Below are 13,647 nucleotides of genomic sequence, written 5' to 3' on the forward strand. Positions count from 1 at the left end.
GTGAATGAGATAGCACTGTCGCATGTTACTGGGCCCTGGGCAAGATAATAATAAGAAAACTAGCCTCACTTTTTACCTCAATTTACCATTGGTTTGTGTTCCACATGTCCTCTACTTCAGCTTAGTCTTTGGCCTCGCTGCGCCATGCTCGGCCTGCGGTCTCGCTTTTGAATACAATGGACATTGGTTGGAGTCTGAGGGTCTACCGCGAACCACGTTCGACGTGTTGCCTCCCTGTCACACTTACGTACAAATTTGCAAGTGCGACAGAGAGACAACACGTCGAACGTGGTCCGCGGTAGGCCCTCTGTGCTCAACTACTTATCCTGAAGCCTTAAGCACGGCTTTGACGTCGCATGAAAGTTCGCCTCAATGGGGCACTTCGGACTTTTCGGCCCAGGTGAAGATCGGTACCCGGCCTTGCGATATTAACAAAAAATTTCGAGCTCGCTGCGCTCGCGTTTTTAGTTGACCCTGTGTCTACATGTTAGCTTGACTGGTGAATGAATAGAGTTAGACCAAGAAAATTCTGCAATGATTTTGATAGCATACGCAGTGCAACTAGTGCAAATGTTATTTATACGTCATAATTTCATAAAAGTTTTGACGTTTAAAATAACACTTGCACTGCGTGTGTTATCAACTTATCAAAATCGTTGCAGAATTATCTTGGTCTAACTCTAGTAATTTTCATAAAAAACTGCTTAAGTAACATCAATTTCAAGGACATTGGGTGTTGACAACCCCATAATATGTGTGTAAAAGCAGTTTTATGACATTTTTCAACGATTTTAACAAGTCTACAAAAGTTTCGGTTTCGGTTTCGGCCGAAACTAGAGCCAAAGCCGAACATTCGGTTTCGGTTTCGGTTTCGGCAAAAAAACATGTTTCGGTCGGACACTAATTAGATACCCCACACGTATGGGTTTGATGAAAAAAAAAAATTGAGTTTCAGTTCGAAGTATGGAGAACCCCAAAAATTTATTGTTTTTTTTCTATTTTTGTGTGAAAATCTTAATGCGGTTCACAGAATACATCTACTTACCAAGTTTCAACAGTATAGTTCTTATAGTTTCGGAGAAAAGTGGCTGTGACATACGGACGGACAGACAGACGGACAGACAGACGGACAGACAGACGGACAGACAGACATGACGAATCTATAAGGGTTCCGTTTTTTGCCATTTGGCTACGGAACCCTAAAAACTGCCTCAAATACTTATATTGTGAGTTCGATGTAGGGGTGATTTGTCACGGCTCTAGCCAGTCTGACATATTGTGAGGGGTTATTATGCTTCCGTCTCAAGGTAAGGCGAGGTACACTATTGTTCTTCCTTAGACGTAGGTACAACCTACATTGTACCGATACAACACGTTATTATTCGACGTAGGTTATTTACATCGTGGCAAAGCGTGGGCCATAGTCGTTACAACACAGAAATGGCAATAAATATTTTTCCTAATACAGGATTCTGCAAACGTTTTGAAAAGAGATAACTTTTATAGAAAGTAACACCGCTTCACTACGCCGAACAACCGTAAGTAATAAAAGAAGACTCATTTAATAGTTTACCTATTCTCTGTCAATTGTATTTCGTACATAATATTCTCTTTTCCGTTATGATTTCATAGTCAGTAGGTAATTATTACTTTTCTGGGGGATTGAAACCCCTAGTCTAACCAAACGCATATTTTTGCGATGTTTGACGGATAACAGACTTCGCCCCTTGTGAATGGCGACAGAACAGATCTACAGTTAATGACTCAGTCGAAATCACAAGTAAATATAAGATTTCTTAAATATAATTGTCATTAAATTGGTAGGTTAGCGAACTACCTAGTAAATTTTTGTTGACCGCCACTTTACACTTCGCTTCCACAACAATGATTTCCTCCCTAAATTGAACTAACAGTACTTTAATAGGTACCTACTACTGTACTAAGGATCGTGGGCCCGCCATATTTTTCCAACCCCCAGAAAATTATATAAACACTATTTTATTTATCACCGCACAGACCCGCGTCTTAAAACGCCCTAGTTTTAGGGAAAGTGCGCCCCTACGCCTAGGGATTCCTTGGGAATTTCCTTAATATTTCAAACAAACTTTCAGAATCAATTTGAACAGACCCCGCTTTAACCAATTACGAAACCCCGAGACAGTTGTAAAAATACGCATTTATGTTTACCTATTGATCTAACGGCAAGAAGCTTTACAACATGCCTGGTTATGTATGTGAAACTATACATTATATATTACTTTATGAGGCTTTATGATGAAAAATTTCAAAATGTAGATATTTTTCATGAAACACTATTTAATTTCAAACGATTATCCTTAAAATGTATTCAAGAGGCATTATGATTGTTATTTCATAACTTCATGTTTTCTGGCACTGTTTATTAACACACCGTTTAAGTATGTTTATCACCGATTGATACAGATCATTCATAATTCGTATGTACTTTCATATTTTAATGTTTAGGTTTACATAATTCAACTAAGGAAACTGTAAGTCTACAATATTATTAAATGCAATTTGTATCCAATGTAACAATACGAGACTGTTTGTTTGTTTCTAAATAAATAAAATAAAATAAATATTACGCATACAGAATAAATAAATATCTGTATATCGGGCGTGACGGGGGTCGATTCTAATTTAACAATTTGTTATGGTCTTCATACAACCTTGACAATCGCCCTTGATTGACGCGCATCTCACGCTTGACTTTCACTTCGCATGCACCAATCAACGTGAGCGATCTTCAAGACTTCAAGGTCGTATCAAAATAAGATCAAAACTGTAACAAGTTGTTAAATCTGAATCGCGTGTAATACGTGCAGACCTAAACATTTTAATAGCAAGTCACAGTAGTAAACCGCAAGTGGTTTAAATGTCATATCATAGCAGCGGCATTCGACAAGGTAGGTACCTACTAAAATGATCAGTACAAGTACAGCCTACAAGATTTCCCAAAAGCCTTCAGTATCGCGAGCGAGCAGTAAGTTTCAGGGATTATCACAAGTCTCAAAAGCACTGAGGGCACAGAGTGCACATGCTATGTAACGTAACTTCGTAACATCTCAAATTGCACAAGTTCTTAAAGTTGTGTTCTTATGTTTATAGACATCCGCAGAAGAGTTGACACACACAACTACAGAATACTAATTGTATGTAAACAGGGCAGGGAATAGATGTTTGAGCCTTTGGTATGAGAAAATTCCTCGAAGAAACTTTTTGGTAACTAATAAAACAAGAATTTCAAAGTCCTGTTGTCATCACACATTCATCACATGACACATGACAATATTATTGTAAGCGTGACCTCAAATCCGGTGTTTATGCGTATATTTAGCTAATTCTATACGAATATTTCCTAGGGAACTTGACAGTGACAGCTGTCTATTTAAATAATCCCTGTCGTTGTTGCGGTCGTGTTGTCATTGTCACGTGCTGTAAGAGGGGTTTCGCCGCCATATTGGCGAGGGACAGGTCGTTATTTCCTCGTTACTCATTTATTTCTAATTTTGCTTATTATATTCACCCGCCTAGACTAGCACTTCTCTTTATGTACATATAACATTTTGACACGAATTACGCAGTACACATTAACGTTAGTTAAGTCTAAAACATACCTAGAATTTAGATGTTTTTTAGAGGAACATTCAGTTTAAAAATAGTTTAAGTAGGTATTTCTAATGAGACAATGCCCGCTGACTCGATCTTTCAAATTTATCGCTCAAAAATTCGGCACTTTTTAGTTAACGATTTCATTTGATTCCTTTTTAAAGCGGCATTTTCTCTGCCCTAGTTCGAACACCCTTTAGGCGCGAAGTGATTATTTACAAGTGAAATAAAGAAGAGTTACACCTAATGAGAACGTACCCTAAGATTACACTGGCTAATAATCTAAAAGATCGAAAACTCTTAAAGGTCAGTTACTGCTACGAGTATCCACTGAGTTTTGCCATAGAGAAAAAAATATTTCTCTATGGTTTTGCTTAAGACTTTCAAGGCAGTTTTACGAGCTGTGTTAATATCTTGCTCAACTCAGGACTTGTTTGTAATTTGTAAGGCTTGTTTTGTGTTTTAATTTTTTTGTAGCTTCTAAATTACAGGGCTGTTGTGTTAACTTGTGTTGGTTTTCGTAGAATTTATACTCGAGCACGTTTCTTTTTGACTAGAAACAGTAGGGTTTATGTAAGTCTAGAATTCTAGATAATTTATGTGAATAACGTAACAACTATGATTTTTACCAATTTACCTGTATAATATAGTTTAATTGTATTGAAATTGTTTAATTTCGATCGAAAAAAGAAATCTACGAAATTTATTACAAAAAATCGAATATCTTCTGATCTGTTTAAAATGAAAACCATACAAAAAGCGTGCTTATAGCAAACCAGTGTTGTGAATAACGCTTATTTTTAGGCTTAAAGACTCAAACCCCCAAGACTCGACTATATTTGAGAATTGTATTTTTTTTACGCGTCGGAAATCGTCTTTGCCGCTTTTGAGGCGTTCGAGTCCTTAAGCCTCCAAATGAGCGTTATTCACAACACTATAGCAAACCCTTGGACAATACAAAGAAAATGCAATCTTTTCGCCCCTTCAACCGTACTAGAGTCCTGTGCGTAATCAGTCCCCTAAAAGGGTTCAAGATGACCCCGCCTCGATTGGTCGCACGCGGCGCCTTTCTGCGCAGGGCCTTGGTTCCCGTTCCCTTTGCTAATCTCACTCGCCCTTGTAAAACCAATTTATGTGAATACTTACTCCAATTAATTACAGAATATTCATAAAACAAGTTACTACTAAAGTCTATTTTTTTATTCCGTAGACTAAAATGACATTTCATAGTATGAACATCATGTGTCATTTCATACTATTATGAAATGTCATTTTAGTCTACCGAATAAAAAAATAGACTTTAGGCACGAAAAATGTTTGGAACACACAATCCTATTGCTGACTGTATAAAGGATGACTGATCACGCTAAGTCACGCTAGACCGGAGCCAGGCTGGAGCTTCCAGCGGTTCGTTTTCTATGGAAAGTACCACGTGATCAGCTGTCATAGGAAATGACATGGCGGACGCCTCGGCCCGGGCCCGGCCCGGTCTAGCGTGAGTCATCCTTAAGAGTGTGTAAGGTACTTCTATTGAGAGTAATGAGCCAGATGTTTCTAATGAGCCTAAATTCGATGTGTTTGTGTTTGTTATATTTAGGAATTCCTTTGGCTACCTTCCTTTTCCTTTTAGGACTAAGTCTAGTTTGAATATTTAATAATTAAAATAAAATTAATTCTACCATAAATATGAAATGAATAATTAATAACTACCTATTTAGTATTTATATAATACAAACCAACGCACGCAGCAACGCCTCCAACCAGTCCATAATTAACCATAATTAAATAATTAATTATAAACTACCAACCGCGTCAGTTATTTGGTAAACCTATAATTTACACGCCCCAAATTCTTATTATTTTTTATCAGTTACTGTTAAGGAATTTAATTAGCTACATGCATGAATTTTTTGGAAGATATCAATCGATTTCTACTATCCGTGAAATTAGTTTTTATACTGGTTTGCCCGACTCACTTTAATCCATGGCAATTACAAGGCCAGAGCAAGCTGTAGTCGGGAAAAGAAGTTTGGTGGCACGTTTGCCTAAGGGCTTATGGTGTTCTGATTGAAACGATTACGGCGCGTGACTCACTTGGGAAGAAAGAAAATACTGTTTTTTCGTTACTTATAGTCTTAGTAGCATTACATTATGGTAGCACATGTTTCCGAAAAGAAATAATTCGCTCATCGTTACTCGCTTTTTGCTAAACGTCTGCCTGAGGATATATTTGGTTTAAATATTTGCACGAGGGGGTTACGTGCAAATATTTGAACCTAATACCTTTGTACCCACCCTGTTGAATTAATCTTCAATTTCATGTTATCAAGTAAGGTCCTTCTCCCATATGCTACCTAAATATATTATGTTATCGTGTGTGTGACATTTTTCGATTTATCAGACAATGAATAAGTTAAACGACGTAGTTATTGCTTTTCTTTCATACATCGTTATTTCACAAGTTTTCCAATAATTGTTTTTTTTTCGTTTCTTTTTCCTTCTCCTGACATTACAGAACCTTATGGATGATACATGACATATATAGACAAAATGCTTTTTATTGGCACATCTAAGTATAAAATACAACTTAAAGAATAAATATGATTAAAGAGAGATGCAGGCAACAGGCGAGCTTATCGCTTAGTTTGCGATCCCTTCCAAACAACCTTATTTTAACAAGTAAAATATTCCGCAAATAACAGGCAAGCAAGGGCAGATAACTGACGCCGTAAATCTCGGAGTTAATCAGAAGTTCCAGTTGTATCCCTAATTAGGCAAGACGGATGGCCTCGGTCTTTATTCCCGACAGTCCCCGGATAAAGATAAACAATAAAATTGACTTAGGCAAGTACATTTATATATTCTTAACTTAAACGAAGCGAAGGAACTTAGCATTACCATCGATCAATCGTTATCCATAATGGCAGGCCAGCGGGCGCAGAATGGGTCCATTTTTGTCGCCTGTCACTAAGTAATGCCCGTCACTTTCGCACTTACATACTTGTTAGAACGTGACAGGCATGGTGATGGCGACAAGCGATAAAAATCTGACGTTCGTCAAGGTCGTATCAAAACCAGTTTAAACCGTAACTAATTGTTAAATTAGAATCGATCTTCTGGTCCGTTTCTAATATTTCGCACCTTCAAGTCGCAGATTTATGTTGCGCCCTATTCGCTGACGAAAAATTATGCTTTGTGACACATTTTGCTGATATTTTTGTACTTATTTGCGCTTCTATTATAACGTTGTTATAGCGTCACAAGCTGGCAAAGTGTCTGAATTCTAATTGGTTGACTGGTAGCAGTAGTAAGCAGCTACCTACATTAACATAGTGAAAGCGTCTAGCTTCATTATTTTTCAAGAGTTTTCCATGGATTTCGAATTTTCGAATGAATCGCTTGACCGACTTGACACATCATTTCGACGCTGCGGGGGATACACAATAATAATATAACAATACTTCTCCACTCTTAGTAATCGTTCACAGCTTAAATATATAACCGGTAAATGCTGTAGTCGGTTTCAAAGAAGCAAATAATAAATACATATCAGATACATATTGTCGCATTTTAATTACCATATTAATAATTTTCCTTTGAAAAAAGTCTACTTCTGTTGTTCCACTGCTATAACCGACGTCCGATAAAAACCCGTATTAAAACAATGTTCCTTTAACTTGCAAATATTGTCGAAAATATTCTTTTTATTTGGAAATAATGAGGGCGAAATATGCATTGCTTCCCCGTGCCTCCCGATATTAATGTTTTCTTTTGTTGGTAGTAAATAATTAGCATTTTAATTAAAAACAGGTGTATATTATTGTAAGTAATGAGCGCTTGTTTTGCACTTTTTATGCTTTGCTGAGCTGCTTGGAGTGATGGACTTTTGCATATTTTTCTTATGATGCTACGTCATTCTAAAGTGTACCTAGATATTTACCCACTTTGTTAGTATGTGTAATAATATACATAGTGTATGTGTACATAATAAACATATAACAAATTAAATCTTTCTGACACTAATGGTAACCCGCGGACGGAAGGATAGATAAACAGACAGACAAAACTCTATGCCTTTATCGATGAACGAAACTATCAGGGTTCCTTGTTGATTATGGATCCCTAAAAAGGCTATATAAGATTTTCAGAAACGAAAATAACGCTGTGCAAACAGAGTAAAGGGAGCACGCAGAACGTTCGTCTCCGTCACGCGGTATCAGAAATTGAGTATTAACACAGAATAAATAATAGTACTAGGTACAGAAGACTGATTCTCTAACAAAACGCGTCTGTTACGATCAGCACAGATATGGCCGCTAGGTGGCGACAGCGCCACGCGCGGCTTATGGCTAGCCACCAAAATTGGTGTGGAACGGATGTACTTTTAGCTACCTGTAGCTGTAGCAATGCGACGAAATCGCGGAGTGAGCCACGCCTGGTACTGACCAATGCTGTATCGTGTCGTACTGACACCAAAACCCAGACAGAAAATCTTTACACCCTTTAGCTAAAAATAATACAAATCGCATAAATCTTGGAACATGACCCATTTCCGGTTATCCGTGGCGCCGGAAGTAGTCTCGGCCCCGGATATGACGCCAGCAGCGACTGTTCATATCCTGTTGTGCAGCAGTTTTGAACAAACGACATTCAGCTTTAAGTATATTTGAATAGAGTTTAAAGTAAGTGTTTTAAAATTTAGATTTAAGACTATTGCTCTGCCCTACCAGGGCCCATGTGAAACTTACTTTTACTATGTAACACCAAATGTAACTACCATGGATGCAATAAATAAACTGATAAACTGATAAACTGATAAACTGATTTGATTTATAGCTCTTAGATACTAATGTGTTTGATCGAGGTTAGGTATCGCTACAATCGATAACATGCCTTAAATGTATAGAGATGAAGTTGCATTTACTTTGTACAATCGCTTAATTTCTGGTACTGTTGGGGTTAGCCTGTTTGTTATTTAATGCCATTACGGAATTCTTGATGGAATTAGGTTTAATACGAGTAGATCAGCCTTCAGCCGACATTGATATAATTATTCTCATAATGAGACAACATCATTTAATATGTGCCATTTACAAGTATAAGATAACATTATTGTCTTGGGTTAATAAGGCGTTATAATCGCCCTTATTAATAAAACTTAGCAAACCTTTGTTCAATTTTGTCCCTTTCTAACAAACACCAATATCAAAGCGACCGATAGGAATAAACGATTATCAACGGCTTGTTAGACTTGACAGAACGTTTGTGAATGCCGCCCTAATTCTTTTGCCTGAAATTCTCATAATTTGTTTACTTTCTATATTTATATTCTATATAGTTTAGCAAAATCGTGTTTATCTTTACTGGGCTAGTAGCAGATTTTTCAAGTTCTGATGCCGCTGTTTAATTTCATTAACTTATTTAAGTTAATTTAAATTAACAATCGACAGATATTTATCTGATTAAGCACCCAATATTGGCGCGTGGCGATGCCTCAAGCCAATGACTGTAGGTACTATGTTTTGTAATTGTAGTAAGCAATATTTGTTTCCTTAACGATCGGTTCATTCCACATATGTGTACACAACACACAAAGTTTGCACACACACATTCGTAAGGCCCTAAATGACGTACAGACCGGCGTAAGATATGCCTTTCCTTGATGAACGTCAGTGTTTGCGCCCCAAATTCGCGATGCGGGCTCACCCTTTACGCGGTGAGTCACTGTTGACCCAGTCTACGTAACTATAGTGTACACATAATAGTGGTTTGCTGGAATGTTCGGGGAAATGGATGCCGACATTATCATTGAGTTGAAGGTGGAATATTTCGCAGTTATGTTTTGAAGTGAAAACTTCTTTAGCGGCGCTGTGCACTTTTTATGATGGGGAAAAAATGTTAAACTCGCGAGAGCGTAAGACGTAAGATGTCATTCACTTTTTGTGATAGGGAAAAAATGTTGAACTCGCGAGAGCGTAAGACGTAAGCCGTAAGATCTCATTGACTTTTCACTTCTGTCGGCATTCCCGGAGTGCAACCCGTTGTTTTTTTTTATGCACAATAAATACTCAAAGATGTCTCGTGTACCTATTCTATACCACTGATTGAAAATTTTATTCTACAAGTCGTTGACGATTAGATATTATCAAAATATGCATGAAACAAAACCTTTCTTTAGATGGTATAGAAAGAAACAGAGGTTCCGGAGGTGTTCTAACTTTTCATACATATCAGCCCCCTATTCATACAGTCTGCCAACGCCCTCTGTGAGTGAAGACTAATCAAGTTTAATTGTTATTACCACAGACAATACCACCCATATAATCTCAATTCAATTGTAATTTATCCGAATTGTAAATATTGGTCCCACAAAACTCGTCAGTCCGTTTGATTGTGTCCCTAAAAGTTTGTTTTCGATACACAGTCAACCTGAAAAAATAGCTTTTGTCCACAGAACAGTGCTTTTGTCCCATGTTTGACAATGTCGCTTAAAATTTTGTTATGGTAGAAAAATATTTGTAGCGTGTTATGAATGGTTTATCAACCGATGTCGCAGGCAGGTTTTGAAAGGCAAATTATATTGAAAATATGTGGGAAACTATTTGTCCTGTTGCTCTAATAATTTAATAATAGACCATGAATTGTTTTTTATTTATTTTGTATATAAATAGTAGTAGTAAAACACTTTATTGTACAAAAACACAGGAAAAATAACATTCGTTATTAAATTTATATGATAGACATTGATATTTTCGTAACTTTTAATTTCTTAAAGTAATAGAACATTTATTAGGTTTAGAATAAAAACCGCTACTATAAGTAGGCACGTTATTTAAATGAAAATAAGAAAACTTTAGAGAGACTTTAGAACTACATATATTTATTGGCCAGTAAGATGTATCACCATTTGTACAGCAAGTTTTTAGGGTTTTAAGTCCACTGTGGGATAAAAACACTTATAATTTAGAAACACCTGGGACTCCCTGCCCTAATGCATCACCAGAACAATTAAATGAAACAAAGCGCCGTTCTTTAACTTTTTAACAACGCCTTCGCCAAAACACTCATTTACATTTTATGTTACGACCAACACTATTCCACCACTTGCCAAAACAGCATAACTTCATACCGCCTCCATGACACATATTCCCTAATGCAAACCAGAATATTCGGGGTAGTATTTCACACGAAAACATGGTACAAATTCAGCTGCAAAACATATTTATTATTATTATGTGGAATATGGTAATTGTGTTGTGGTTTTGTCTGTAGTTTTGGGACGAGGTTTCATATAATTATGCGTGAAATATAATAGGTACCTATGTTTCGTCAGATTTTAACTTTATGATGTGAAAATACTGTTTTCCATATTTATATAATAGTTTTTCGTTGTAAAAAATGAATATTTCACCTTTTCACTAAATATTCATTGTAAAGTCGTACTTTCTCTATTGAGAGAATTTATCATACTGTACGTAAAAGTAAAGTATTTTTTTTTTTCAAAGTATCGACATTTTCGAAGTAGAATTACACTTTGAAGTTGCATGGATGGCCTGAGTTCAATATACAGAAAATATTACCCGTGAAAAATATGTATACAGGATAAAGGATCCATGCTAATATTCCTTCAACGGTTTCCATTCCCATATTGGCTCTAATATCACACACCTTGATGAAAATTCTTTGAAACGACAAAGCCACGTGCCAACGGCCAAATTGCCTCCATCCGGACAAAGCAGATTGAAAATTAAACTCGCCAGTCATAGTGTTCGGAATTCGAAAGTCATGAGGCGTATTTTTGTATTAACTCTCCGAGTTAATCAACCCGTACCTTGTTTTTGTTGATCGTAATTTTAGTTAAGGAAAACGTTTAGATTTAAGACAATCTCCGTCTCTGTCGCTGATAGTCTTCAACGTGAGTCGGAAAGGGAAGCGAAGTCGGAACAAACGTTTCAGATTTCGGAATAAAATAACAATTTAATGGCGATAACGGGAAAGCTAATTGCAGATAACGGTATCATGAAATAGATCGGTTTTTTTTTCCTCCCTGTTCAAACATCGAATGGACATTTTAAAGAGATTAAACTTCAAAATCGGTGCTAAAACTATTACGAATATTAAATGCCTGTTTTAAATCTCTTATAACAACCGTATTCGACGTGGGCGAAGTACCTAGGTAGTACGGGACCGACTTAGGTCTCAAATACTTTGTAATAATTGCACACTACCGAAGTCCATAATGACATACCTATTTAAAGTTAACGGCGACTTGTAACTTTGTAAGATGGCTTATGGCTTAACTACCTACATCTATTCAACTCACAGAAATCTAGTGATGACGAGAATGTACCTTGACAGCTAATGGTACCTGAAAAAGAAGATGATTTTGATTGTTAATTCAAAATTATTAAACATTGCGCAGCGCAGCCTTAACCCTTGCTCATTCTACCAAGGTTTTTGAAGTGAAAACTTCTTTAGCGGCGCTGGGCACTTTTAGAGGTGGGGAAAAAATGATTAACTCGAGACAGCGTAAGGCGAACACGTGACCGTAAGGGGCGTAAGGTGGCCACTCAAAATTTAGATGGCATGTGATCTTATTTGAGAATGATAATAATAGGTATATAATAAATAAATAGAATACCTCCGCTAAACGTATGTATCGTGTTACCGGGCGTCGGTAACATAGTGAGGTAAGTTTTCACGTCTATTGGCACTCCCGGAGTGCAACCGTTGTTGCTTGTTTTTATCTTACGTCTGTGGCAAACAAGCATATCGTTTCCTATGGACGCGTGCAACAGCAGCAGTTGAAGCGAGATTATTCCCATCGTCCCAAAAAGCCCCATACCTCCCGAATAGCCACTAGACGCTACTCCATTTCATTGAATTATAAAATTGTGCGAGTTCAGAGCTCCAGGCCGTAACTTTCATAAACTAACATACACTTCAACATATACAATGGAACCCAGCACAATGGTCGCTACGGCGTAGATTGCCCAATGTTTTAGTGGGAATAGTTTTACCCGGCTGCAATCGGGACGTATTTCTGTATGACCCCGCCGTACTAGTGCCGGCAATGAAACTGTCTGCTGTGGGATTTATTTGGCCAGAGATATAATCCCAACGCTAGCTGAGGTAGGAGATAAACGCTTAGCCAAACCAGTATAATAAAACTACTGATGTGTGCGCGGAAAAGTTTCCAAAATTGGGAAATGTTCACATGGATTTTTTTCGGAAACTTCACTTACTTATTTTTGTTATAAATGTGCACATGTAGAGCTTATGGAATAAAATATTCTTCTATAAGCTGCGTTCAGCGTCAACTTTTATAGAAATACTGCCGTCCAATACACTGTAACACGTAAAACGGAAACAAAGTCCTTTAATTAAGATTTACAAGGTCACAACTGCCGGTTAAACAGCTAACCAGCCAGCCAGCACGATTGGCAACGAGGGTAGGTAACCTACCAACCACTCCGCTTTTGGTAGTTTCCAATCATTGTAAGTGGTTGTGGCAACCAAATTGTATTGAGCCTAACAAGCTCTGGGTGGCATTGGAGCAAATCTTGGTTGCAAGCCGTGTAGGTGATCTAGGCTTTCAAAGTTGCAATCACTGGTTCCGCAAGAGCATTGAGAACGCGCGGTCAAAATGGCGGACAGTGACGGATCACTCGGTATTCGGAAAACCTTTAAACTGGGCGCTTTGTGAGCTGTGCCGCAAATTGTCAGTGGAAACGAATAATATATCACTCTCAGTTGGAAAAATAATGTCTACCAGGTTCCTGACGGCTTCGCATTGTTTTTGACAGCTTGTGATGTCATAAATATAAATATTGTGCATGCCAGTATACCAAGAAATGGCTATAGGTACATTATTATGTTCTAATACGCTGGTCCTCATAGGAAGGTGTAAAGTTATTCAGACAATGGATCGAACTTTCCTTTCGAGATCAACTTATAACCGAAAAGACCCGATAGAGAACCAAGGTCGTCCGCATCTCAGAGAGATCTCAAGTGGTA

This window comes from Cydia amplana, chromosome 2 (assembly GCF_948474715.1).
Source record: "Cydia amplana chromosome 2, ilCydAmpl1.1, whole genome shotgun sequence".
NCBI lineage: Eukaryota > Metazoa > Arthropoda > Insecta > Lepidoptera > Tortricidae > Cydia > Cydia amplana.